General features: G+C 36.9%; 1 protein-coding gene across 4 annotated transcripts in view; it reads left to right on the forward strand.

The window, feature by feature from the left end:
- Positions 1–1,904: 1,904 nt before the first annotated feature.
- CCDC91 (coiled-coil domain containing 91) overlaps positions 1,905–27,602 on the forward strand; it is a 224,978-nt gene continuing 199,280 nt past the window's right edge. For all 4 annotated transcript variants that reach the window (XM_074357765.1, XM_074357768.1, XM_074357767.1 and 1 more), the window contains exon 1: positions 1,905–2,045. The gene's annotated coding sequence lies outside the window, so the exon portion shown is untranslated. The remainder of the gene's footprint in view (positions 2,046–27,602) is intronic.

Below are 27,602 nucleotides of genomic sequence, written 5' to 3' on the forward strand. Positions count from 1 at the left end.
GGTTTCCACCCCACACACCCCCAAAATGGCGTGGGGGTTGGACTAATTCTGGTTTACACCGATCAGGACTAACCTTGGAAAAGGTTAGGGTCAGTCTCATCCAGTACACCTGAATGCTGCACTATGAGGAAAGAGTGAAACGCATGCTTGGATAATAACCACCACGTCTATCATGGCATACCCTTCCGCTGCCCAGTCACTATAATTAGGAAATACCTTCTTTCTGTCTCTCCAAAGTGTGTTAGCTTCACTTGGAGTTCCTCATGGTCAAGCAGTGACATGTTACCTACTCCCAACAAATGCAAAACGCAATGGAGGAAAGAGGATGAAGTCATTGCAATAAAACCTCCCAATTAAAAAGAAGCTATTTGGAAAATTACAGTGGTCACTGATTTTTGCCGTGTTCTGCAGACAGGAACAGTGTGGACCGGCTGGCTGTGGTGTGTGTTTTTAGGCAGGTACTGCTTTGCTGTGTCCTTCATGGTCTCAGATGATATTGGGGAAGATGCTCTTTTTAGGAGGTCACGCTATTTACGAAGCTCATTTCCTTTTCAACTGAGTATGGAAGTCTGAGGATTGTCTTAAGATTAGTCAGGCGGTTATCAGTTCGGCTTGAGGTTTATTTAACAACATACTTTCCCTTTAATATTTTAAACTATTTGTTTCTTGTTATTTCTGTAGGAAAGTAACCATGGCTAGAGATGGTGCCCCAGCCACCCAAGCCCAGGCAGCTCTCGCACCACCCGGCTTCCAGCACCTCTGCCCCCGGAAGTTGATTTCGGCCAAGGCCTGCCCAACGCCTCGCCTAATGGATTATTTAATCCAGACTTTGTTCAATGGAAAGATGAGGAAATTAATGTCTAAAATGTTGAAGAATGCCTGTTAGACAATGAACGCTTAAATTCCCAGGTTACCTGTCTGTCTTTCTTACTACACTGTCAGCTCCTTGAAGGGAAACATCTTGAGTGCATCTTGTCCACTCTTGGAGTGTCTCAAGTTGGTCCAGAAGGCCAAGTACACAATTAAAAAACTGTTAAGTAAATGTTCCACAAATCCCTCCCATGTCAAAAATGGAAAAATCTTTAACAAGTGGCCTGGTGATTAACTGTTTCTCTTCCAACAGCTACGGACAGTCTGAAATCCACCCTCTCCCTTCACCCAAATCTATATAACCATGCTTCTTTTCAAGTAAAACTCAGTTCTGTCATTCTCTTTTTCCTTCAGGAGAAGCGGACTGAAGGCTTGGAAAAAAGGGGGTGGCTTGGCAGCTGAAAACAGACTCTGTACGAACTGCTGTGATCTGGGGTTGAAGACAAGAACAAAGGTTAACTCTAGAGCGGAGCTCTTTGGCTGAAGTCACACAGCAGCGGTCTGGGGAGGGCTGGGGTGCGTCCCAGTGCTTCTTCGAGAGTTCCCACAGGCCGAGAGGAGACGGAGCGGTTTTCTAGTCAACGGTTTCTTGAGCACTTACTACATATCAGGCACTTAATTCAGTCCAGTTTTTACAGTGAACTCGGCTTGGAGGTGGTGTAGAGATTAAACCAGACTCTTCTCAGGAACAATCCCAAGTCCCAGATGGGAGTGTCCTTTTGGGAATGGTTTGATTTGCACGGATTAACATGGAAACAGGACGTGTCATTCCTCTTTCAGGGGAAAGAGAAGCTGTAGCCAACAGCAGGTAGCGCCTGAGTCAATGTCTCGCAAAGGACAGCGCTCCGGGAACCACCCCGGCCAGGAGTGGCGGGTCTTGGAAGACGCTGGGGCCCTCAGCGCGGGCCTCAGCCTGGGAGCACGTGACGCGCCGGGGGGCGTTGAGTGACAGGCGCGGCGCTGGGCGGGCCTTGGCGGAAATCAACTTCCGGGGGCAGAGGTGCTGGAAGCCGGCTGGTGCGAGGGCTGCCCCGGCTCGGGTGACTCGGGCGGCGGTTCCCCCGGGTCCTGGGGTCGCGCCCCGGGCGCGCGCGTGCGGGGCCGAGTGCTGGGGCGGCTCACCTGGCCGCGCGGGGCAGCGGCGGCGCGGCGGCGGCGGCGAGCGCGGGGCGCAGGTAAACGGGCGCGCGCCTTCGGGCCCGGGTCTGGGGCCGGGGCCGCGCGAGGCCGGCGGCGCGTCCGGAGGCGGCCTGGGCGCGCGGGCCGGGGGCGCAGCGGGCCCCGGCTTCGCGCCGGGGAGGTGGCCGGGCCGGGGCTCAGGGGGCGTGACCCGCCGCGCGCTGGAGCGGAGCCCGGCTCCCCCGGCAGGCGGTGCCGACCGGCGCTTGGAGTCGCCGGCAGGTTTCGGCCCCCGCACGTTCCGGACTCGAAGTGTTTTTCGAGAAAGTCTGCGCACAAGTACACGTGATGATTGTGTCACCGCAGCTCCCACCGGACGGTGACGTTGAACCTTGCCGAGTTTTCACCGATCGCGCCTGATTTGTTTCCCCTTCGACTTTGCCAAGTCCACGGGGGTGAAAGCGCCACACCGTCCGTCATTCACATTTCCTTGTCGTTCCTTTGGGCCACATGTCGCAATAAAAGTGGCGTTTCGGGGTGAAGGCAGTGGCCGGTGACTTTCCAAGCGGTGAGGCATCCTTCATCCCCTTCAGTGCGCCTTCTCTCCCCACATTAAGGATGTGTCTTCCATCTGCCGTTGTGCACTGCGGAGGAAAGCTTTGGACCTGAAGCCTATTTTTGGCTTCATTTGAAGGAGTAGCAACTCTATTAAAAGCAGCATTGAGTTGTTTTTTGTTTTTGTTTTTGTTTTTGTTTTTTTGGTAGGGTGGTGTTGCCACTGCTCCTCTGACTTGCTTTCCTGATGAGAGTTGGGGCAGAGCCTGATTTCCTGGACGGTGAAGTTCTGGGCACAGCTGTAGGTGATTCAGCGGCCCCTTAAGAATTCCTATTCCCCCCCCCCCCCCGAACTGTGCAGATACTGATGCCACCTTACTCTCCAAATACTTACCTGTGCAGTGGTTTGGTGATGGCTTTTGGAAGTAGTTTCGATGTTGTGTGGTACGTAGTGATTGCGGTGGGTTGACGTTTCATCTCGTGATTAGGGTGGACTGTCATTTCCCCCTACAATTTAAGGCGAAATACCCAGAAAGATTAGTTCGGTGTGGTGACAGGGACTGGCAGTAAATTCTTGTTTTCTGCTACCAGAGAGCTCTATGCTTCATCTCTTTTGCCTTCTGCTGCAATTTCTGTTGCATTAAGGGGATTGACTGTCTTGTACCTGTTAGCTTAATGGAGCAGGAAGATGCCAGGGAGAGTGCACCTGTCTAGTACTGGCTAGCCAGTAAATTGTGTGGTACACAATTGCCCTGGTTACAAAGTTTGGTATCCTCCCGTCTGGCTAGGAGGTTGTTCTGTGAGCCGGGAAATCTTATTATGTACTGGTTTCCTAGCAACAGTACAAGCCAAATGGAATAAACATAAAGAAAACAAAGTGATGAAAGTTACAACTTACCTCTTAACTTTTATTAAATGGAAAAATGTATCTTCTTGGAGTGATCAGCTCAAAACTTCTAAGTGCTTTTTATTTTAATCATCTTAATGCTTAATACCAGACAAAAAGAAACTACTGTCATCACAGAGACAGCTTTTTTTTAATGGCAGTTAAAAAAAAAAAAAAAAAAAGCAAGATGGTTACCAGATAGTTGGCCTGAAGCTTAAATGGACAAATAGGACTTTGCCTAGTAAGAGGCATATTATCTTGTACCCCTGGCTGTAGATGTTAAGATTTGTGAAGTATATATGATTGTTCTGAATAAAGAAAACTATTTGAAATTTTATTATCTTTCTCCTGATAGCAGAAGTTGGAGTGGGAGTGCATTGGGGTAGGTGAGACCGTTTTCACTGATAAATTGGGAAGGAGTGTTTAGGTAAGGTGTTTCCAAATTTTAGCTCATAATCACGGTGCCTCTTTTATCAACCTGTTACTTGTGACTTTTGGTCTTTCTTAAAAGCTCATCAAATTTTGTCATTTTCTGTCTAAACAATGAGAACTTAATAAAAAAAGCACTGCTCTTTAGATTAACACTTTGTATCAGTGTCTGTTTCTTCTTATTTACTAATGACAAATCCATTTTTTGATTTGCAGCATTTCTAAGGATTTTTCATTTCCTCACTGTTTTTCCCCTACCCCCATACCTAATAAGCTGGGTTTAGCTCATTTAACTTGATGCATATTTTTTAAAAGGGCATGTCCTGCGTCTTTTAAAATGTGGGTTTATTTAAAATGAGGTATACTTTACAAGTAAAAAAAAATTATTTTTAGAATCTTGTTCTTTAAACTCTGACAAATGCATAATAGTCATGTAACCACCACCACAATCCAGACAAAGGACATTTCTATCATTCCAAAAAGTTCCCTCATGCCTTTTTGTAGTTAGTTTTCTCCCCTGACCAGTAGATCCTGGCAACCACTCATTTGTTCCCTGTCCCCATAGCTTGTCTCTTCTGGAATGTCATATGAATGGAATCCTACAGCGTGTAGAATTTGTTTCTGATTTCTTTCACTGAGTACTTTTGTGATTCACCCATGTTGATGCAAGTATCAGTGCTTTGCTCTTTTTCTTTAATTGCCGAGTACTATTTCATTGTATGACAATGTCACAATTTATCTAGTCACCAGTTGATGGACATTTAGGTTGTTTACAGTTTTTGGCATTTAGGAATGAAGCTGCTGTAAACATTTATGTACAGAAGAAATTCTGTAATATAGATCCCTGCACTATACAGAAGAAGATTTCACATATGAGTGACATCATATAGTACTTTTCTTTCTCTTTCTGGCATACTTTACTTAGGATAATGATCTCCAGGTCCATTCATGTTGCTGCAAATGGCATTATTTTATTCTTTTTTATGGCTGAGTAGTATTCCATTGTATAAATACATCACCACTTCTTTATACAGTTAATATTTGCAAATCTCAAACCCCCAATTTATCCCTTCCCACTTCCTTCCCCCCAGGAACCATAAGTTTGTTTACTATGTATGTGAGTCTGTTTCTGTATTTTAAACATTTCTGGACCCATATCCTCTTCCCTGTCCTGTCAAATCCCCAACAAATGGTACAAAGACTGTTCTTAGCTATATGCCATAGAATTTTACTTAAAGAATTAGAAATACATTTACTATGTCTCTGCTGTACACAGAAGTAACGTCCTTTTCCCCTTCTGATCCACACGCTGGCAATAGGATATGCGCTGGAAAATTTGACTCTTAGAGTCAGTGAATAAACGGGTGAGCTTATACTTCTTCATAGCTCTTTTTAAATAGGATGCTTATAATTTAAAGGGTGTCCTAGCGGAAAGACAAGGGTACTGGGCAAGAGGCTAGCAGGGGGTACAGTAATTTTTTAAAATTTTGAAGTGAGAAGAATTTTTTAAATTACCAGGTTTAATAGATGAAGGATCAGCGATACTGTTAGCTAATATAAAATGCAACATGTTATAATTCTGGTAAAACTGCGTTCCTCAGAAGAGTATGGACCTTTTGGTATGGACATAATCCAGTTGAACACATATAAACCTATAGGCTAACTATATGAATGAAATAACCACTATTTTGCAAAGTATGAAATAACTTTTTCTTGGTGTTCAGAGAAGACTGAACTGACTTCTCCGTTTGCCAGCCTTGCTAACACTGGCCATGTGCATCTCCTACCAAAAGTAGGTCTAGATAATGGAGAGGCCAGCCAAACTGCCTTTTATTTTGTGTTTAATCTTGTGGTGAAAGAGGGTCTATACGGTCTTTTCAAGATGCTTTACTGGTGTATTACGAGAATTCAGAACTTCTGCAAGTGCAGGGAAGACAGAGCTGTGGTGTTCGGCAAGGCAAGCTCTGTTACTGTATGAGTGTGCTTCGCCGATAGGCACGGGCTTAAGTGAATACCACTGGCAAGCTACATGATTATACATCAATATAAGATAGTGACTAAGGAGAAGTGAGATTAAGTATCATTATTTTAATTATGAACTTAATAAAGGTAACTTCAAATGTGGTTATTCCAAAAGGAATACTCACAGTTTGCCCAAATTGGGCATGAAAAACTGAAAATAAGCCTCTGAAAGCTGAATGGTATTAAATGGGCCACCCTGAGTCAGAAGACAAGTTGAAATGAATACTTATTTTCTGTTCTGCTGAATGGGGAAAAGCTGTTTATGTAATAGCTGATGATAGTTTTCATGAAGCATTTAGGTATTTTAAGTTTTTTCTCTTGTCTGTTATGCAGAGGAGATGTATTTTGTTAATTTCTTTTTAGGATTAGTTTGTGCTTAAAGTGAATAGTGTTTTAAGATGTCACTTGCTCATTTAGTCTATGGGATTTTTCTAGTTGTCCTGTTAAGAACACTCATGTACTTTTTGCTGCAAGAACTTTTTGTAGGAGACTTTATCTTCATTGGCATACTGAGTTGATTTTCCAAAGTTCCAAAATTGGGTGTTATTGGCTTTGCTTTTGTTGTTATCAATGGGAGAAGAAAGGAATGTCACAAAGTTACTGTTGTTGGTGTCACAGTGATGAACATCAAAGGTGACTCCCATGTGATTGATGAGAAGTGCTCTGACCACTCTGTGTCTACTCACATTGCAAAATGTTGTTTTCTTCTGTGATTCCTGCAAAATTTTTTGGAATAGAAAATCATACAAATGAAATAATACACACGTGAAATTTTTGGATTTTTTTTTCTCTCACATAGAAGGGCCATATATATTATCATCAGTTACTTTCATCTGAGGAAAATAATTCAGCATTCAGTTCACAGTGGTGAATTGGGAATTGTAAAGCTGGATTTGATTGTTTAATCAGCATGTAAAGTTGACCCTTGAACAATGTGGGATTTCAGGCACCAACCCCTGGCACAGTCGAAAATCTGGATGTAACTTTTGACTCCCCCAAAACTCAACTACTAATAGCCTCCTGTATTCTTACAATAAAGTAAGCTAGAGAAAAAGTGTTATTAAGAAAATCGTAAGGAAGAGAAAATACATTTCCAGTACTGCATTTATCGATACCATGTTTATGTTGTCTGTTGATAAAATGAATCGTCAGTCAGAACCTTTATCGATATTGTCTTATGTGATACAAAACACTGTAGATGTTATATGTATTACTAATGCTAGGCATCAAAAATGAAAAGATAGTGTGAAAGTGAAATGCACGGTTATTTACAGGCATAATGATTCATGCACTGATAATGAAGAAGGAGCAACAGTGTTACTACTTTATGGTAGCCTAGAGTTTTTGACGTTTGCTTCATGGTAGCCTAGTCTCTACAGGCACAAATGAATTGTTATAAAAATTTTTATGGCATACAGCATTATAGTCATATTCATAATAGAGTATTGGAAACATTGTTACACTTAAAAAAATCACTTACCTGTGATGATAGGATTCTTCAATTATGAGAGAAGCATACTGTATGGTAACGTAATTCTTTGAAAGTAATGTTATGAAACAGCAAATTAGCACATTATTTATTTTGTATTAAATATCACTCAGCTTATGCCTATGTAAGGATAGACCATCCGCTTTAAGTCTTGCGCACAATGTTCTACAGGATGAAAACTTTGATGATGATGACAGAAACGTCTCCTGCAGTTCTTGTACAGTTACTACATTTTCACATGAAGACACACACATACACAGCAGATGAGTATGGCGTGGTGATTATTTACTGTGCATTAAGTGGCAGTGAGTCATCATAAAGGTCTTTGTTGACTTCATGTTGAGTAGGCAGAGGAGGAGGAGGACTTGGTCTTGCGGTCTCAGGGGTAGAAGAGGTGGAGGAGGTGGAAGGGGAGGCAGGAGAAGCAGGCACATGTAGTGTAGCTTTATGAAAATCCATACATCATGATTTCTGTCTGACTTTTTTTCTCCATTTCTCTAAAAATGTTTCTATTTGATAGCAATTCTTTTTCCACCATTTGCATTAATGGCCTGTATCATAGACGAGTTTATGTTGTAAAAGAAAGTCAAAACCAGTCTTTGGATAATTGGAACTCTTCTGCCGGATTGTCTAACGTCAATTTGTTTTCTGACACATCTTTTCCTCACTGTCTGGCGCTGGTTTGGAAGCATTCATCTCCATCAAGTCATCTTCTGTTAATTCCTCTCGTGTGATTTCTGTTAGCTCTTGAATCTCTCTAAGATTCATATCTTGAAATTCTTTACCTCCCCTAGCCCCCCCCCCCCCCCCCATATCCTAGGTCTCTTTCATGATTTTCTTGAGCTCTGTTGTAAATCCTGTGAAGTCATGCATAACACCTGGACACAGTTTTCTCCTGCAAACATTTATTGTTTTGGGCTTGCTGGCTTTCATGGCTTTGTCCGTAACAACAGTGGCATCTTCAGTGGTGTAATCCTTCTAGATTTTCAGGATGTTCTCACATCGGAGTTCTCTTCCATAGTGTTGCTAATCCTTTCCATAGAGTACCATGTGTAGTGAGCCCTAAAGGTCCTTGTGACCCCCTGATCTAGATGCTTCATTAAAGATGATGTGCTTAGGGGCAGGTCGATCACTTTGATGGCATGTGTTCTGGGTGACCCATGGGTATTGGGTTAGGGTTACTAGAAAGATACTTTCTGAGTTTTGGGACAAAGCATCAACAGAACCAATCCAGAAAACGGGTTCTTGTTGTCCAGGCCTTCTTTTTGTACAACTGAAAGACTGGTAGCTGGTGTTTACTTTTCCCTTCAAGACTCGCGGGTTAGTAGCTTTATAGAGAAAGACAGTCCTGATCATAAACCGAACTGCACTTGCACAAAGCAGAGTTAGCCCTCCCCTTCCTTCCTGAAATCCTGGCGCTCCCTTCTCTTCCTTACTAATGAAGCCATTTGTGGCCTTTCTTTCCAGAATAGGGTACTTATGTCTGCATTAGAAACCTGTTCAGACAGTTGTCCTTTTTCCTCAGTGGTCTTTTTAATGGCACTTGGGCACTAGTCTGCTGCTTCTTGGTGGTCGGAAGTTGCTTCTTCTGTTATCTTGACATTTGTAAGCCCACTTTCTTTCTAAAATTATCAAACCATCCTTAGCTGGCATTAAATTCTCTAGCTTAGATCTTTCCCCTTTCTTTTGCTCGAAGTTGTCATATAATGACTTCACTTTTTTCTCAAACCATATGAGAGTCTGTAGGTATGCCCTTCCCATAGAAATCCTGCATCCAGGTTTAGTGGGGGTGCTAGAGGAGCGTAAATTTGTACTAAAAAAGTGAAATTTCAGAGAAACTTTCCTCCAGCCTTTATCATACTTTTACTTTGAAATAACAATAGTACAGAAATAATGGATACACCAAATGGATACTCCAGGTATGTGTGTTAGTAAGGATGTTTGTGATGTTTGTGAGTAAATTACTGGTGATATTTAGGAAATGTGGTTTTTTTTTTTTCATTTATTCTTTTTATCTTTTTGTCTGTGTTATATTTTACAAAGTATACTTTGATTTGCTATGAAGAATAAAGTTTCTCCTCTTAACCTGTCATTAAATCTTTGCATAAAATTTATACCCTCAGCATATGCAGTATATTTTTGAGTAATTTCTGTATCTTAGACATTTTGCTTCCTACTCTCAGTAAACCTTAAGAAACTGGGCATTTCTCATTTCCTATTCATAATGGATCATTTTACTCAGCAGCTATTTAGAAAACACACACTGATTTTCCCATAGTGTGAAGAATTTTGATGTACAGATTTTATGCTGTTTGTTTAATTAGAAATTCTCAGTATAGTTTCCCTATAGTTCATTTTCTGAAATGAGTCTAATCTGATCTTTCTTCAGATCTGTATTCTTTCTGACTAGGCGACAATCCCAGGGATTTCCGTCCTTGGCAATATTATCCTTTTCATTGTCTTGAAACTATAGTTTATTAAGATAGCTACAATTGCACTTGGATGGCTCCAGTGCTCCAGTCTTTTTAGGATTCATGCATGTGGTAACAAATACCACCAATAACATCATTTCCAAAGCATGAAGACTATAGGTATATACAATTTAAAATTGTTTCTTTTGGAAACTCATTTAATTTTCCATTCTTTCTTTATTTCTTCTGGAAATTTTATGTGTTCTTCAAGGTTATGCAAGCTTTGACAAACTGAGTTTTGCCAACCTATTCAAGGAAAAAGTTAGCACCTTATATAGAGCCAAAGTCGAGGGGAAAAGAAGTCCCCAATTTTTATGGCATTATATCAGGAAATTGAAAGCGTGGTGAAGAGCATGTGTGCAGATATATGTAAACGTGTAGTTCTTGCATGCTGCCTGGTTTTCATTGTGTTCTTTTTATGTTTTGTGCAGACAGTATAACATAAGCCATGGCAAAAAAAAAAATCTGTTTTTCCTACTTACTTAAAGGAATAGGTAAACTTTGAGTGATGCTGAGGGTCAAGATACACTTTCTATTTTCTGTTAATATATCTGGTACATATCTGACATTTCTATACATAACTGGAATTTTTATGCAGTCTTTGTGTTTTACCCTAGGCAATGCTGTGTGCTATACTGTGTTTGGCTCTGGTTTCGTTCGACTTCCTTTTGCTGGACCTCTTACCTATTTCATGTATGCAACCTAACTCCTGTCTTTTCCTGTCATCTGAGCAATAGCCTTTCCTCTGTATTTACTCCTTCCTCTTTTGAAACTTACCTCTCTGGTATACTGTTTCTCCAGGGTACTACTACATATTTTGATAAATTGAGTCATCCTTATGTATTAATGGTATTGCTCCTGATGGTAGAGGGTTTGGTAATTCCAGGAGGTTTTAACTTATGTGTCATTAATTTTATAATGTTAAGCACTTTGAGTGGGATTTGCTTTATTTTATTTTGAGGAGTTTTTAAGCTTTATCTAAGTTCTTACTGTGAGGGGGAAAAGAAAATGTCTTCTTAAAACAAGGACGTGGTCTCTTAAAACTGTTCGGTTCTCCTTGGAGAACGTTATTTCTCTTGAAACTCAGGCCATTGCAGGCATGTTTGCCCTGTTTTTTTTGGTAGCTCCAAATCAGGTATTTTCATGAATTTTCTGCTTGTCCCAGAAAGAGAACCTGAAGCTGAGTCTCTCACTTGGGGAGTGCTTAAATGCTCCACTAGTCAGTGACCAGAGTCATTTCATTTTGTGCCCATGTGGTTTCTGCGGGTGGTTTGTTGTTTTAAAAACTGTTTCAAAGAAGCGCATTTTTTTTTCCTGGCAATCATGTGTATCCTGTGTAAGTATTTTTCATTATTAATAATTTTGAGAAGAACCAACTCCTGGTCATAATGCAGTTGGCTAATGTCATGGGGTTTTATCCAGTGTCCTCCCATATGGTTTGTGTCTGGTTTGCCAAAATTCATTAATTTGAGGTTTTCAAAAGGCAGAGTATTAGTTTCCTCTCCTGTTTTTCACAGTCAGCAACCTGTTTTTGGAAATTATTTCTGTTAATTTGATGTAAATAATAGTCTTTAAGAGAAATTCATGAGACACTTACATTTAATTTCTTCTAGGCCTGTGTGCTGGTTTTACTTTTGTGATAGTCCCACCCCTCCCTCTTACTCTTTATAGAAATTCCTATTTTTGATTATGACTTGAATTCCAGCTCTCTCATTGCGCTTTGATTTTCATCATCGTCTTCATTTAGGCTCAGTGGCTAGGTACCTTGTCTTTGACTGAATTTCGGAGTGGTTGGGTTTTGTCATTTTCCGTTTCCCTGTCCAGCAGTGAGGGCATGCTTCTGTAGGTATACTGCAACCTTTTATTAATGAATTTGGGTTTAAAGGGAAGTTGAATTCTTGAGTTATTTCAGAAGTTGTAACACCGTGCTATTTACATTTCTGGCCACAGTGAAGGTTTTTGTAAAACTGAAGTTTTGTAGGAAAAGCTTGTAGTCTTGGAAGGCATCTTGGAAGCCCAGAATTACAACTTTAAATAGTCTGCATAAATATTCTAGTTAGCAAGTGAGGATTATTTATAACTAGGAATTAACTGTGAAGAAGACTTGAAGATGACCTCTCTGAGGTTTCTAGTTTAACAACGGAGGAAACTGAAACCCAGATGGACTAGGTGACCATCTGTGATGACACTGTGATTTAGTGGAAGACAGAGTTAGGACTAGAGCCCGGTGCCCTGAGTCTGGCACTCTTTTTAGTACCTTGGGATCTCTTGCCATCTTGTCTCCAACAAGGTAACGATTTAAAGAGTAAAATGAAATCAGAGCAGTGGTTTTAAAATACCCAAACACATTCTATTTTTATAAATTTGAGTGATAAAAAACCTTGCATTTTTCTTCTTGACCTATACGTCTCTGAGGTTATCACTTGGTTATCTGAGGAAGGAAATTATTTGGCCCTTATTTTGTTCAAGCCTAATTTTCATTGTATTAAAAGGAGTTTTTAAAACTTCCCCAAAGGTAGGACATCATGCAAATAAGAACCTTCTGTATTGGCTACTGTTGATTGCATAGTTAGCATTATTCCCCTCCTATCTGCCTTTCTAAGAGAACCTGTTTTGCTCAGGCATCTAATCCCCCTGCCCTTGACTCAGAGAAATAGGTCCTCTTTCTTAGTTCCAAGACTGAGTCTGTAAGCCTAAGTGAAACATGGTAATTTCCTTTCTCTGCTAGTGACAGGTTCAAAGATGGGCAGGTCACAATCTCAAAACTATTTTGATTATTTTATGAGCCTGTGGATGGAGTTATACATGGGGGGTCAGATCCAAGGGGATTACAGAGAAGCTCTAAAGCTCTGACTGGCCTGTGGACTTCCTGTTATGTGCGATAAGGAGTGTACATTTCCTTTTAGTTTCAGCCAGTTTGCTTTTTAAATTTTCTGTTACTTCCAGATAAATGTATGCTTTCTAATGCATCTCCTAATGCTTTAACTGTGAGAAAAGACACAGTAAGAATTAAGTTTTGCCAACTAAATTGATGTGAATTTGAAGAAGAGGGAAGACTTACAATAGATTTGAAACTAGGAGAATCTCTTAAGAGATTTGTGACTGAGAAGATCATAAAGTCGTAGCTCATGAGCACTGTGATTTACCTTTCATTCTTGCAGCTCCACTGAACTTTTCATTTGTTTTACCAGTGACCTTCGATACCCAGTGGTTTGTGTTCATTGCTTTCCTTCTTTGACCTTTATTATATTATACCTGTTTCTATCCTTGTATGACTTCTAGGGCATCATTGTATCTTTCTCTTGTTTCTTATCTTTGTTGACTTTTTACCAAGGCTCAGCTTTTGCAGTCTTTTTCAATATCTCTTCATTCTTTCCTGAAACGAATCTTTAACAACATGTATTGCTTCCATATTGCATGGTAGTGGTGAGGGAGAAAAGTGGAAAGAGAAGATGGAAATCTCAGTGGATCCTATGAAAAAAATCCATTCCACTCCCTGGATAGTTCATGTGTAAAGGATAATGTCATTTGTGGACTCTATACTTTATTTCCTAAGGTAGGGAAATTGGCCAGTGTATTTTACAAAGCAATTTTTAAGTTGAAAACAAAGGGACTTCCAAATGTATCTACATGACAGAAAATTTTGTTAACCTGTATTGTTTCACCTTTCAAATATTCTGAGTGTTTTTTTGAGTGATTTTTTTGCTTACTGGTTTTTGGTAGTATTAAAAACTTTGATCAGTATGGCAGTGAAGGCTGCATGGTTTGAATTCTGTATCGCAGTGAGGGGTAAACTGTGTGATAATGTAGACTTCACTATCGTGTTCTTTTTAATAGTTATGCCATTGTCAATTCAGTTTACAGTGTCTGAGCTGGATGAGGTTTGATTCATAACCTAGAACAACTCTTCTCTTAGAGTTCCAAGGTGAGCCTCCTCGTATGTTTGATTATTTAATCGAGATGTTGAAATGTTGTATATCATGGATACAAGAGGCTTTAAAAAATTCCCGAGAAAAGAGCTCTGTGGTGAACTATTTTGCTTTACTATTATTACAGAATTTTAACAACGCTTTTCTATGTTGTAATTTTGGGTTTTGTACATGTGGGTTGTGAGAAATAAACTGGAAATCCTGTCTCTGTGGGTTGGAATCTAGTGTAGCTTCAAACAGCAAACAAAATATTTTAGCATGTATGTGCCAGGTAAAATTTTTCAATGGACTTTCCGTAGGGTGCAAACTTCTGAAGCCAATGAAAGTAAAGTGATTTTATAGTTGCCGACAGACTCCTGTTGACTTACATTCGGTTTTGTTAACTTATGGGGGAAATCAGTAGCCGATTAAGCAAATAATTAAATATCTTTGTGCATCCTTAGTACAGCTTGTTCCTGTTCACTTGTGACAAATTGTTTGGGGAAGAGTTCTGAGATGACGTGCCAAGACTTGATACCCAGAAAGTCTAGTGGGTTTTTTCCTTTATATTTTAAAAACAACAGGTGTATTTCAAGATCTAGACTATCTTGACTTTTTTAAAGGACTTTAGGAGAATTGAAATGAGTACTTTTAGATTCTTCATTATATCTAAATGAAGATAGGTATTTTTTTTCTTTCCTTTTTTTCTAATTTATTTGAGAATCCTAGGAAAGGAACATTGTAGCACTAAATTTAGAACGGCTAGGTGGATTTATTGTCTTTTAACTTCCATTATTCTTATTTATATGCGTGGCTAGAGCTGTCACATGTAATTTGAGGTCTATGTCTGGTTTTATGTTAAGTGAATCTGATCCAAGCTCAGCTATCTTCAATGGTGATTTTCTCAGCTGTAAATTAGGAACTTGGCATTGAAAACCATGTGGTTTTGTGTAAGTAGAATTCAGATTGTGATGTTTTCTGTCACTTCATAATTCTAATTTTAGATTCAGTTTTTAAAGCAGAATAATTCACTCCAGAAAAAATCCAAAATCTGTGATCTTCCATACATTGCCAGGAACACTGATGGTCAAGGGTTTGAATCAAGCTGAATAACCTTTATTAGAAATATGGTGGCACCTTTTACTCACCCACTCATTGAATTGTAACCATGAATTTTCTATCTTTCATGTATAAAAAGACAGGAGACCCTTTGTATTTGCATTCTAAATTTCTTGGAAACAGAGATATTTATGGAATTTTCCTGCACTGGTAATAAAAAGGGGGCAGAGTGGGGAATAAGCCTAGAGCATGAGCCTCTTACTGCTCTTTTGCCTTATTTAAAAAAAAAATTCACTTTTCAAAATATTGGTCTGCATCGCAGAGGGTTTCTTTTGGTTTGAACATTGAAGGTATTGTAAATCCTTTCCTGTAGCTAGTATCTATTGTGTGATGCCATCTATTAGGTTATAAATGCCTTGAAGGGAGAGATGACTATATGTTCATCTTTGTGTTTGGTTATACTTAGCTTCCCATATAATAAGTTACACAGAGTGGGTATAATGGGTTTGTTGAATTAAATTGGACTGACTTGAATTAGAAGGGAGGAATTAGGCAGATGGAAAAACAGTGCTAACCTGAAGGAAGCTAGGTCTTGTAGTCTCTCAAGATATCTTGTTTTAGTTTAAGTAATCAAGACTGGTGATTTTTTAATTTACCTTTGAAAACCCTTATGACTGACTAGTCAGAACTTGTAGCATGTCCTTGTTCATACCAACTAGTGACTTGCCTTTCAGTAAGTTGCTCTATGTAATAGTTCTGGTGGTTAAAAAATACTATTATTTTGTTTCAGGGCATAACTCTTATGAATTAATTTCTAGGCTGATTTCTTTAGTCTCCCCCCCATCCCATATCCCCATTAAAAAAATCAATGTGTAATTTGCATATATTGTGACATGTACAGATCAGAGGTGTCTAGTTTGTTGAGTTTTGACAAATCTGTAACTGTAATACCTACACTCCATTCAAGATACAAAACATTTTCATTTCCCTAGAAAGTTCTCTAGTCCCATGTGCAGTTTCTCTACAGCGCTCTGTCCCCGTCCCCTGACCCACTCTTCTGCTTTCTATTACATAGATTAATTTTACCTGTTTTTAAACTTCATATAACTGGAATTATACAATCTGTCCTCTTTCTGACTGGCTTAGTTTGCCCAATGTAATGTTTTTTAAATTTCTTTTTGATTATTATTATGAAGTCTACTCACTTTGCCGTTAAAATTGACCGTTTTTACCATTCTAAAGTGTACAATTCAGTGGCATTAAGTGCAGTCACATTGTTGTGCTAACATCAGCACTACCATGCATCCACAGAGCTCTTTTCATCTTGCAAAACTGAAACTTCATCCTTATTTCTTAATTTAAAAAACATTTTAAGAAAGAGCTTATAGTACAAACTCCTTTATCCAACTCAGTTTGGCCTGGTAAATGTTAAGTTTATAAAAAAAAAAGTTTGGCTAGAGTGAGTAGTCATAAAAATGATATGTACATACCTTAAAACATAATCTATATTTATAGTTCAGTCTTTTGATACTGGGTCACATCTTTTCTATGAGCGTAGGTCTCTCAGTTGGATTTCCTTCTGGACTTTCTTAAATCACACTTTTAACCACTATCTTCAATTTCTAGTTTCAGTTTCCTTTTAAGTGTACTGAGATAGTTAAAAATAGTTCTAGTGGTCCTTGTACTAAATGTTTATAAATAGTCTTGCCTCTTGACAGTGTTTATTTTGAAAGCAACTAGACTTTATCACTTTGTTTTAAAGTATTCAGCTTATTCATGGAAACAACTACTTCTAGTGCTCATAGATTTAAAAGAATATTTAATAAAATTACATGATTATATTTACAGTTACAACCGAGATGAAAATGTTCAGTACAAAAACGGTGATTCTTGGTAGTGTACAGGTCAGCTGATGGGAGCACAAGTTCAGGGTCATGTCCTAGGAACCTTAACACTTCCCTTCACATTGTGAGAATCAAAAGTAATTGTGAACATTGGTTATTCTCATGACTTACTCATGAATTAGTTAATGAAAGACAATTAAGAGAACTTCTGTAGATAGTAAGTTGATAATTTAAAAGTTTTTAAAAGTTTCATTGCATTACACCTACAAATCGGCTGTCTGCTTTTTTCCTATTGTCATAGTTAGTTTATTCATGCCATAAAATGAAATTGTAGTTCTTGTTTGTGTAATCTGCTTTTGCGCACCAAACATCAAAACTCATTTTATTTTGCTCACAATTTTGTGGGTCAGGAGTTTGGGGAGGGTTTTGCTGGTCGTACGCTGCTGTAGGCAGCTGGTGGCTAAGTGCTGGGGTCATCTGAAGGCCTCTTCATACCCAGCACCAAAGCTACCATTCCTTGAACAGTAGGAGATTCATTGGGTGTTTTTCTTTTCATGTGGTCTCTCCACATGTCTGTTTTGGGTTACCTTACAGCATGGTGGTCTCAGGATAGTCAAATTTCTTCTATGGAGGGTGGTTTCCCCCAGAACAAGTGTTCCAAAAGACGAGAGGTGGAAGCTGTCAGTTTCGTGAAGCCGAGGCCCAGAAAATGGTACCCTGTCATTTCTGCCCCATACTCCTGGTCACAGCAATCAGTCACAGAGCCCATTCACGTTCAGGGGAGGAGACATAGATTATGCTTCTTGATAGAGGCATACCAAAGAATTTGTGGCCATTTTTAGTCTGCCACAGGTTTAAATGGTGTATATGATTAATGACATTTTTATTTTAAAAAGCTTGAGAAGATTTCTGGTGGATGTCAACATTGAGGTCTGTAGAAGAAAACATGGGTCTGTATTTGACTGATTCGAATTATAAATGAATATGAAACATCTGGAGAGAGTCAAACTGATGAAAGATTGAGTGCTGGCAGCAACTTCATTATAATAATGACAATTGTAAAGTTCTTATTTATCAATCTAGCTCCTGTTCCACCATTAGATTGGAGTTACAGTGCCCCATAGCATTAAAAAAGTAAATAAATAAAAGAGGGAGAGAGAGAGGAAAACAAAGCTCAATAGTTTATATAGGTGAATTTAAGTTTTAATCTCTTGGCAGGCTGCAAATCCCATTTGGTATCCTGGTAACAGACATTTTACACAACAGTGTGAGTTGGTTTTAAGTGGACTAGGTCAGGTCTGAGTTTCATATTTTAGAAGGCAGCATTTTAAAATGAATTTAACATTTATAAGTATTTTTTTTTCTTTGTTAAGCAGGATGCAGTGTCATTTTTGTATGTAACTTGGTAAAATTTATTACCTCTGATTTTAAATATAATGTCTTTTATCATCTGTGATAAAGGATAATCAGATGACATGACGTCTGTTATGAGCACCATTGTTTGGTGCCACACGTACTGTGATGATCGTTTTTGAGGACCACTGAAGAAAGTGAAGAGTTTCAGAAATGGTCATTAGAAATAATTTATTTCAGTAGGTTTTGCTATGCTTTGCTGTTGGAAGTAGTATCACTGCTATGAAGATGAGCCAACATTAGAGCGTGTGTTGTGCTTTGTTAGATGCTGAGAATACACCGATCAAAGAAATTTGATGTGTATATTCTTACATAATCAATATCAAATTAATATAATTAATACTGGTATTGAATTACTTTTTTGAATAAAGCAAGAATAGAAATGTTCTCCTTCCTTGTGATTATTTGGTATTGGCACTTGTTTTCATGATGGTACCAAGAGCAATTACTTTCAGATTTTAATTCCACTATAATTTTAAGTCATTATTCTTTTTAGGCAAAGAGTGGTTATCTCTAGTGACATGTAAAATAGTGTTACTGGAAATCGCTCATTAAATTTCTTATGTACTTCATTTTTGTTACATAATTTTTAGAAATAATGATTTTTTATAGTCATTAACTTTGTTCCTTATTTTATATAAATATGTATTAGAAGGTAGAGGCAATTTTATGTGGAATAATGTTTCTGTTCGGTTTTATGTTACTTTATATGTAATATAGATCCTTTTAATAGCAATATAAAATTACATTTATAGGTCTAATATTACTGTTGTATTATAATATGATTTTCCTCTCTTCCATTCAATCTTTTTGGCTTGAATTATTTTATCCCAATAAATTATTTTGTTGTATTCGTAAAATTAAAATTATTTTATTCATGTTTTTATTGAAATATAGTTGACTTACAGGTATACAACAATGATCTGATACTTTTATACAATACAAAATGATCACTACGATAAGTCTAGTTACTATCTGTCACCACACAAACTACTACAGTATTATTGACTATGTTCCCTATGTTGTACATTACAGCCTCATGGTATTTAGTAACTGAAAGTTTGTACTTCTTAATCTCACTTACCTATTTCACTCATCCCCTGACTCCCCTCCCCTCTGGCAACTACCATTTTGTTCTCTGTATCTGTGACCCTGTTTCTGTTTTGTTACGCTAGTTCATTTACTTAGTTTTTTACATTTCACGTGTAAGTGAATCATATGGTATTTGTCCTTCTCTGTGTTACTTATTTCACTTAACTTTATACTCAGTAATCTCTGGGTCTATCCACGTTGTCACGAATGGCTGTTCTTTTTTATGGCTGAGTAACACTCCACTGACTATCTGTATTACATCCTCTTTATCCTTTCATCTTTTGGCTAAGTTGCTTCTGTATCTTGGCTATTCCAAATAATGTTGGCAGTGAACATGAGTGTGCCACATATATGTGTTTGAATTAGTGTTTTCATTTTCTTCAGAAAAATACCCAGAAGTATCACTGGTAGATCAAATGGTAGCTCTGTTTTTAATTCTTTGAGGAACCTCTGTAACATTTTCCATAGTGGATGCACCAGTTTGCATTCTCACCAACAGTGTACCAGGGTTCCCCTTTTCCCGCATCTTTGCCAACACTTGTTTTTGTCTTTTTGATAATAGCTATCGTGACAAGTGTGAGGTGATATCTCAATATGGTTTTTTGATCTGTATTTTCCTGAGTTATGATTTTGAGCATCTTTTCACGTGTCTGTTGGCCACTTGTATGTCTTCTTAGGAAAAATGTCTGCCTGGTTCCTTTGCCCATTTTTAAATCAGAGTGCTTATTTTTTTGATATTGAGGTGTGTGAGTTCTTTTTGTATTTTGGATATTAACCTTTACCAGATATATTGTTTGCAAATATCTTCTCCCATTCAGTAGGTTGCCTTTTCATTTTGTTGATAGTTTCCTTCGCAGTGCAAAAACTTTTGTTTGATCTAGTCCCATTTGTTTATTTTTACTTTCGTTTCTTGCCTGAGGAGAAAGCATTGCTAAGATTGATGTCAAAGAAGTTACTGCCTATGTTTTATTTTAGAAGTTTGTGGTTTCAGGTCTTACATTTAGATCTTTAATCTATTTTAAGTTTATTTTTGTAAATAGTATAAGAAAGTGGCCTAGTTTGATTCTTTTGCATTTAGCGGTCCAGTTTTTCCAACACCATTTATTGAAGAGGCTGTCTCATTGTATATTTTGGCCTCCTTTGTTGTAGATTAGCTGACCATATAAGCATGGATTTATTTCTGGGCTATCTATTCTTTTCTGTTGGTCTATGTGCCTGTTTTTATGCTTGTATCATACTGTCTTGATTACTGTAGCTTTGTAGTGTAATTTGAAATCAGGTAGTGCGATACTTTCACCTTTGTTCTTCTTTCTCAAGGTTGATTTGGCTATTCAGGTTTTTTTGTGTTTCCATACAAATTTTTGATTTTTTTTCTAGTTCTGTAAAAGATGCTATTGGTATCTTGATAAGGATTGCATTGAATCCATAGATTGCCTTAGGTAGTATGGTCATTTTAACAATATTAATTCGTCCAATCCATGAATATGGTATATCTTTTCCTATGTTTGTGTCGTCTTCAGTTTCTTTCAGTGTCTTTTAGTTCTCCTAAGTACAGGTCTTTTACCTCCTTGGTTAGATTTATTCATAGGTATTTTATCCTTTTTGATGTAATTTTAAATGGAATTGTTTCTTATTTTCTGTTGCATGATCGTTCATTATTAATGCATGCGTTATAATGATGCAGCAGATTTCTATATATTATCTTTGTGTCCTGAAACTTTACCAAATTCATTGATGAATTCTAGTAGTTTTTTTGGTGGCATCTTTAGGATTTTCTATGTATAGTGTTATGTCATCTGCAAACAGTGAATTTTCCTTCTTTCTTTCCAATTTGGATTCCTTTTATTTCTTTTTCTTGTCTGAAAAAGACTGTGGCTAAGACTTGCAATTCTATGTAGAATAAAAGTTAAGAGAGTGGGCCTTTTTGTCTTCTTCCTGATCTTAGAAGACATGCTTTCATCTTTTCCCTGTTTAAGTTTGACGTTGGCTGTGGATTTGTCATATATGGCCTCTGTTATTGTTGGGACATGTTGTCTCTATCCCACTTTGTTGAGAGTTTATATCATAAAAGGATGTTAAATTTTGTCAGAAAGGTTTTTCTGTATGTGTGTCTATTGAGACAAGCATATGCTTTTTATTCTTCAGTTTGTTGATGTGATCTGTCACATTGATTGATTTCTGGATATTGAAACCTTCTTGATCCCATGGGATAAATCCCACTTGATCATAGTGTGTGGTCTCTTTAATATATTGTTGAATTCAGTTTGCTAATATTTTGTTGATGGTTTTTGTATCTATGTTCATCAGTGATATTAGCTTATAGTTTTCTTTTCTTTTTTTGTTTTTAGGTCATGTCTTTGTCTAATTTTCATATCAGGATGATGCTTGTCTTCTAGACTGAGTTCAGAGGCATTCTGACCTCTGCAAATCTTTGGAATAATTTGAGAAGGATAGATATTAACTTAAAAAGTGTTTTATAGAATTCGCCTGTGAAGCAGTCTGATCCTGGGCTTTTTTGGGGGAGAGGATTTTTTTTTTATTTAATTACGTATCCATTTTCATTACTGGTAATTGATCTGTTCATTTTTTTCTGTTTCTTCCTGATTCAGTCTTGGAGGTTTTACATTGCTAGGAATTTATCCATTTCCTCTTGGTTTTTCGTTTTATTGGTGTATGCTTGTTTGCAGTTATCTCTTATTCTTTGTATTTCTGTGGTCTTGCTTGTAACTGCTTTTCTTTCATTTCTGATTTTATTTATTTGGGTCCTCTTTTTTTTTTTTCTTGATGAGTTTGTCTAAAGGTTATCAATTTTATCTTTTCAAGAACCAGCTCTTAGTTTCATTGTCTTTTTTTTTTAATAGTCTGTATTTCACTTACTTCACCAGTAAGATCTCCTTGTGCTACCCTTTTATAGTCAGTCCTACTTCCTTCCCCACCATCACTAATCCCTAGTAACCACTAATTTGTTCTCCATATTCACAATTTCATCATTCTGAGAGTGTTATGTAAATAGAGTCTCAGGGTATTTGACCTTTTGAGATTGGCTTTTTTATTTCATTCAGTATAATGCCCCTGAGATCCATCCGACTTGTTGCGTGTATCAGTAGTTCTTTTCTTTTTAATGATGACTAACATTACAATGGTATAGATGTGGCACAATTTGATTAACTATTCACTTATTTTAGGACATTTTGGTTGTTTCTGTTTTTTGACTATTAAAAACAGGCTATGAACAACCATGTACAGATTTTTATGTGGGCATGTTTTCATTTCTTTGGGGAAAATGCCCAAAAGTACAATTGCTAGTTATTTGTAAGTGTATATTTAACATAGCATAAAATACCATAACATTATGTTTTGGAAGGAAATTCTGAAATATGCTACAACATGGAGGAACTTTGAGGACATTTTGCTACATGAAATAAGCCAGTCATAGAAAGACAAGTACTGTGTTATTCCACTTATGTGAGGCACTTAGAATAGTCAAAATTATGTAGACAGAAAATAGAGTGGTGGTTGTCAGGGACTAGGGGAGAGAAGGGGGAGTTATAGTTAATGGGTACAGAGCTTTAGTTTTGCAAGATGAAAAGATGGATGGTGGTAACTTCACAATAATGTGAATGTACTTAATACCACTGAACTGTACACTTTAACATGTTTAAGATAGTAAATTTTATGTTACATTTATTTTACCACAATAAAAATACGACAATACTGTTAACAACCATATGCCAACTGTTTTTTAAAAACTTAGAAGAAATAGACACATTTCTAGAAAAATATTACTTACAAAAAATGAGGAAGAAATTAAAAGTCTGAATCATCCTATAATTATAAGAAATTGAATCTTCCCACAAAGAAAGCAACAAGCCCAGACGATTTGCTAAGCAAGTTTCTACCAAAATTTTAAGAAATAGGTTATTCCAATCTGATGCAATCTCTATTTTAATTAATAGAAAAAGAAGATGTTGCCCCTCCTAGTTCTAAAAGCCCTGCATAAGCCTGATATCTAAACCAGATGAAGGCATTACAAGAAATGACAATTACAGATGTATTTCAGTCATGAGTGTAGATGTAGAAATCTCAAACAAGTTATTAACAGATTGAAACCAATGTAAAAGAAAAAAAATGCTATTACCTAGTTGGTTTTTTCAGGTATGCAAGGATGGTTTATTATATGATCTACAAATGTAAATGATGACATTAATAGATTAAAGGAGAAGAGTCATATGATAATGTCAATAGGTAGGAGGAAAGCATTTGATTGATAATCAATGTAAATTCATGATTAGAGTGCTTAATTAGGAAAAAAAAAGGAAATTCTTTAACCTGTTGGTACTATTAAAATGAAACCCAACAATCATCAGCAGACATCTTTTAAAATGAGGAAATATTAAAAAAAATTCTCTTTAAAAACAGAAATGGTATAGGAATGGATGCTATCACTCATTCTAGTTATTTTATTGCTGCATAACAGATCATTCCAAACTTACTGGCTAAAACAACTTTTTTTTAATGCTTTTGGATTCTGAAGGTCAGGAACTTGGACAGTGCAGAATAGAAAGGTTTGTTGCTGCTCCACTCTTTCTAATGCCCCTGTTGGATGACTTGAACACTGGAATGGCTTGATAGCCAGGGACTAAGTCATCTGGAAGTATCTTCATATATCTGGTGATCTGATTCTGGTTGTTGGCCGGGAACTCAGGCATTCAGTTAGAAAACTTGCTTGTGGCTTCTCCATGTGGTCTCTCCAAGTGGGCTGGTTTGGTTTTTCTCACAACATGGTAGATAGGTTCCTAGTCCATGCAACACAGGGACAGAAGGCAGAAGTTGCATTTTTATGACCTACCTTGGAGAAGTCACACATGTTAATTCTGTGGTACTGTATTGTTGTGGAAGTCATAATGATTTGTGCGGTTCAAAGGGAGAAGACAGAGACCTTACAACTCATTAGAGGGAGTATCAGTGTTTCATTTTTAGGAGAATATGTGGGTTGGGAGATATTTTTCATACCATCTTTGAAAAATAAAATCACCACATTTTCTCTTGTACTTAGCATTGTACTGGAGGATGTAGCCAGTGGTGTGAGATAAGAAAAAGGAATTTGAGAGTAAGAATTAGAAAGGAAGAAATAAAACTGTTGTTATCTGGAGGCAATATGATCATTTACATATAAAATCAAAAGAGTATAGATAAATAATTAGATACGAGTTTAGCAAATATGAATGGATATATGATTAATATATAGAAGTCAACTCTATTGTTATATAACAGCAACAGACAACTAGAAAATACAATTTAAAAGAAGATATTAATGTATCATAGATTATCAGTATTTAAGAGTGAATCTATCAGGAGATATGCAAGACTTTAGGGAAAATTATAATACTTAACCATGTCTTATAACTAAGATATACCATGTTTATGGACAGGAAGGCTTAGTATCATAAATACTTCATTTCTACTGAAATAATTCTATAGCCAGAAACAGCCACACATTTATGAAATTTTCATATATGATAAAGATGACATATCAGATTACTGAGGAAGGAAGTTACTATTCAAGAAATGTAACTAGAAAAATTACCCATATTGGCAAAAAAAGAAAAAAAAAGAAATTGGATCTCTGGTTCTACCATATACAAAAGTTAAATTACAGATAGATAAAGTACTTAAATGTCAAATGTGAAATTTTACTTTTTTTCTCATTTTATTATTACTGTTTTTAGGAAGGGGATATCTCAAGAATGCAAGATTGAATTTGTCATATCCTTGTTCATCATCAACTCTTTTTTTCTTATTAGGTAGAATTAATACAGTTTAACTGCACATATCCATTATATTTCATGCAAATACATATATACAATATACTGCACATTTTTTTTTTTAGTTTACATATATGTACTGATTATTGTTTCTAAGAACAGATTAGAGCTTTAGCTTTTTAAACTTACATAGTTATCAAAGAAATAAAGCCAGCCACAAAAAAAGAATCAACAGAATGCGGTAATCCAATCATAAAGGACAGTCAAATGTGCTTACACATATTCAAGAAATCAGTCATCTAAGTTATAAATAATAACTAGTTCATTTGTGTCCTTTATTTTTAGATTCCACATGTAAGTGATATCAAATGGTATTTTTCCTTCTCTTTCTGGCCCACTTCACTTAGAATGATCTCCAGGTCCATCCGTATTGCTGCAAATGGCATTATTTTATTCCTTTTTATGGCTGAGTAGTATTACATTGTATGAACGTATGTATGTATGTATGGTGTGTATGTATGTTCTTTATCCAGTTATCTGTTGATGGACATTTGAGTTGTTTCCATGTCTTGCCTGTTGTAAACAGTGCTGCTATGAACATTGGGGTGCATGTGTGTTTTTGAATTTTATTTTTCTCCAGGTATATGCCCAGGAGTGGGATTGCTGGATTACTTGGTAAGTCTATTTTTAGTTTTTTAAGGAACCTCCGTACTGTCCTCCATAATGGCTGCACCAGTATACACTTCCACTAACGGTGTAGGAGGGTTCCCTTTTCTCCACACCCTCTCCAGCATCATTTGTAGACTTTTTAATGTTGGCCATTCTGGCTGGTGTGAGGTGATATCTCATTGTAGTTTTGATCTGCATTTCTCTGACAATTAGCAATGCAGAGCATTTTTTCATGTGTCTGTTGGCCATTTGTATGTCTTTATTGGAGAATTGTTTATTTAGATCTTCTGCCCATTTTTGGATTGGGTTGCTTGTTTCTTTGATATTAAGGTGTATGAGCTGTTTGTATATTTTGGAAATTAGTCCTTTGTTGGTCACATCATTTGCAAATATTTTCTCCCATTCTGTAGGTTGTCTTTTTGTTTTGTTGATGGTATCCTTAGCTGTGCAAAAAGCTTTTAAGTTTAATTAGATCCTATTTGTTTATTTTTACTTTTATTTCCATTACTCCAGGAGCTGGTTCAAAAAATATATTATTGTGATTTATGTCTGAGAATATTCTGCCTGTGTTTTCCTCTAGGAGTTTTATAGTATCTGGTCTTACATTTAGGTCATTATGCTCAGCATCGCTAATTGTCAGAGAAATGCAGATCAAAACTACAATGAAATATCACCTCGCATTAGCCATTTTGAATTTCTTTTTGTATATGGTGTTAGGGGAATTTTATTTTATTTGGATAAAATACAAATATTGTATCTTTTTAAACCTAGAGATAGGAAAGAATTTAAGAGATAAGGCTACAAACTGATGAGTTACTGTAAAAGAATAATTGATACAAGTAACATTAAGAATTTTTGTTCATCAAAAGTTGCCTTAAAGAAAGTGAAAAACAGATTGTAAACTAGATGTTTACAATATACACAGCTGACAGGGATTAGTATTAAGAAAAACTACAAATCAAAAAGCACAAGCAACAAAAATAATGAAAAAATAATGAAAGACATAAGTATTTGACAAAAGAGAAACTGTATATGATTAATAATCATAGGAAGAGATATCAACTTTATTAATGATTGGGGAAATCAAATTAAGTACACAGTGAGACACCATTTAAAACCAAATGTTGGAAAGGGTTAGGATTCAGAATACTTTTGTATGTTATTCTCACAGCAATTTGAGCAGCCATTTTGGAAAATAGTTTTTCATGATCCTGTGAAGCTAAACATAGACAAACCTTATAACCCAGTGATTTTCCTTACAGGCATGTACTCAAAAGAAATTCTGTGTGTATACAAAAGTAGACGTGTTGGAAAATGTTCATGCAGTTATGTTTTCAGTAACAAAATATTGTAAGCCACCCAAACGTCTCTTGACAGGAAAGTGTATTATAGAAGTCAAAACAATAAATGGAAGCTAAAATAATATTAGCAACATAATGTTATGTGAAAAAGTTAAGCCCCCCAAATGTATGTCATGGAATACTCTTTAAAAATAGCGAAAATAAAAATAATATGCTTTTTGGTAGTAGATATAGATGAAATGAAACTTTATTAATTTGAAAGCAAAGAAATGATAAAAAATAAATTTAGGATTGTGAGTCTGGAGAGGTCCAAGAAGGGGTTATATGTAATTTATTGTTAAGGTCTTTAGTTTAATGCTGGTTGGTAGGTTTTCATATCTTAATTTTATTTAAGAAACAAAATAAACAGTAAAAAAAAAAAACACCCAGATGCCTTGAGGCAGGAGTATGATCGATAGGGAGGCTATGTGGCAAGAACAAAGTGAGTCAAGGGGAGATGCAGATTAGGTCAGAGAGGTATTAGGGACCTCTAATTATGTCTAGGAGAAGAGTAAAGAAATTTTCAACAAGAGTTTAAAGCTGTCTTTGATAAAAGTATCTGAACACTGAGACACTGAGTTTATAATTTCCCTCTTATCTACCCAAGAGTTTTATGCTTATTGTATCAGAACAGCCATGTTCCAGATAAATAGATTACTAGATATATCTGT

This window comes from Camelus bactrianus, chromosome 34 (assembly GCF_048773025.1).
Source record: "Camelus bactrianus isolate YW-2024 breed Bactrian camel chromosome 34, ASM4877302v1, whole genome shotgun sequence".
Taxonomy (NCBI): domain Eukaryota; kingdom Metazoa; phylum Chordata; class Mammalia; order Artiodactyla; family Camelidae; genus Camelus; species Camelus bactrianus.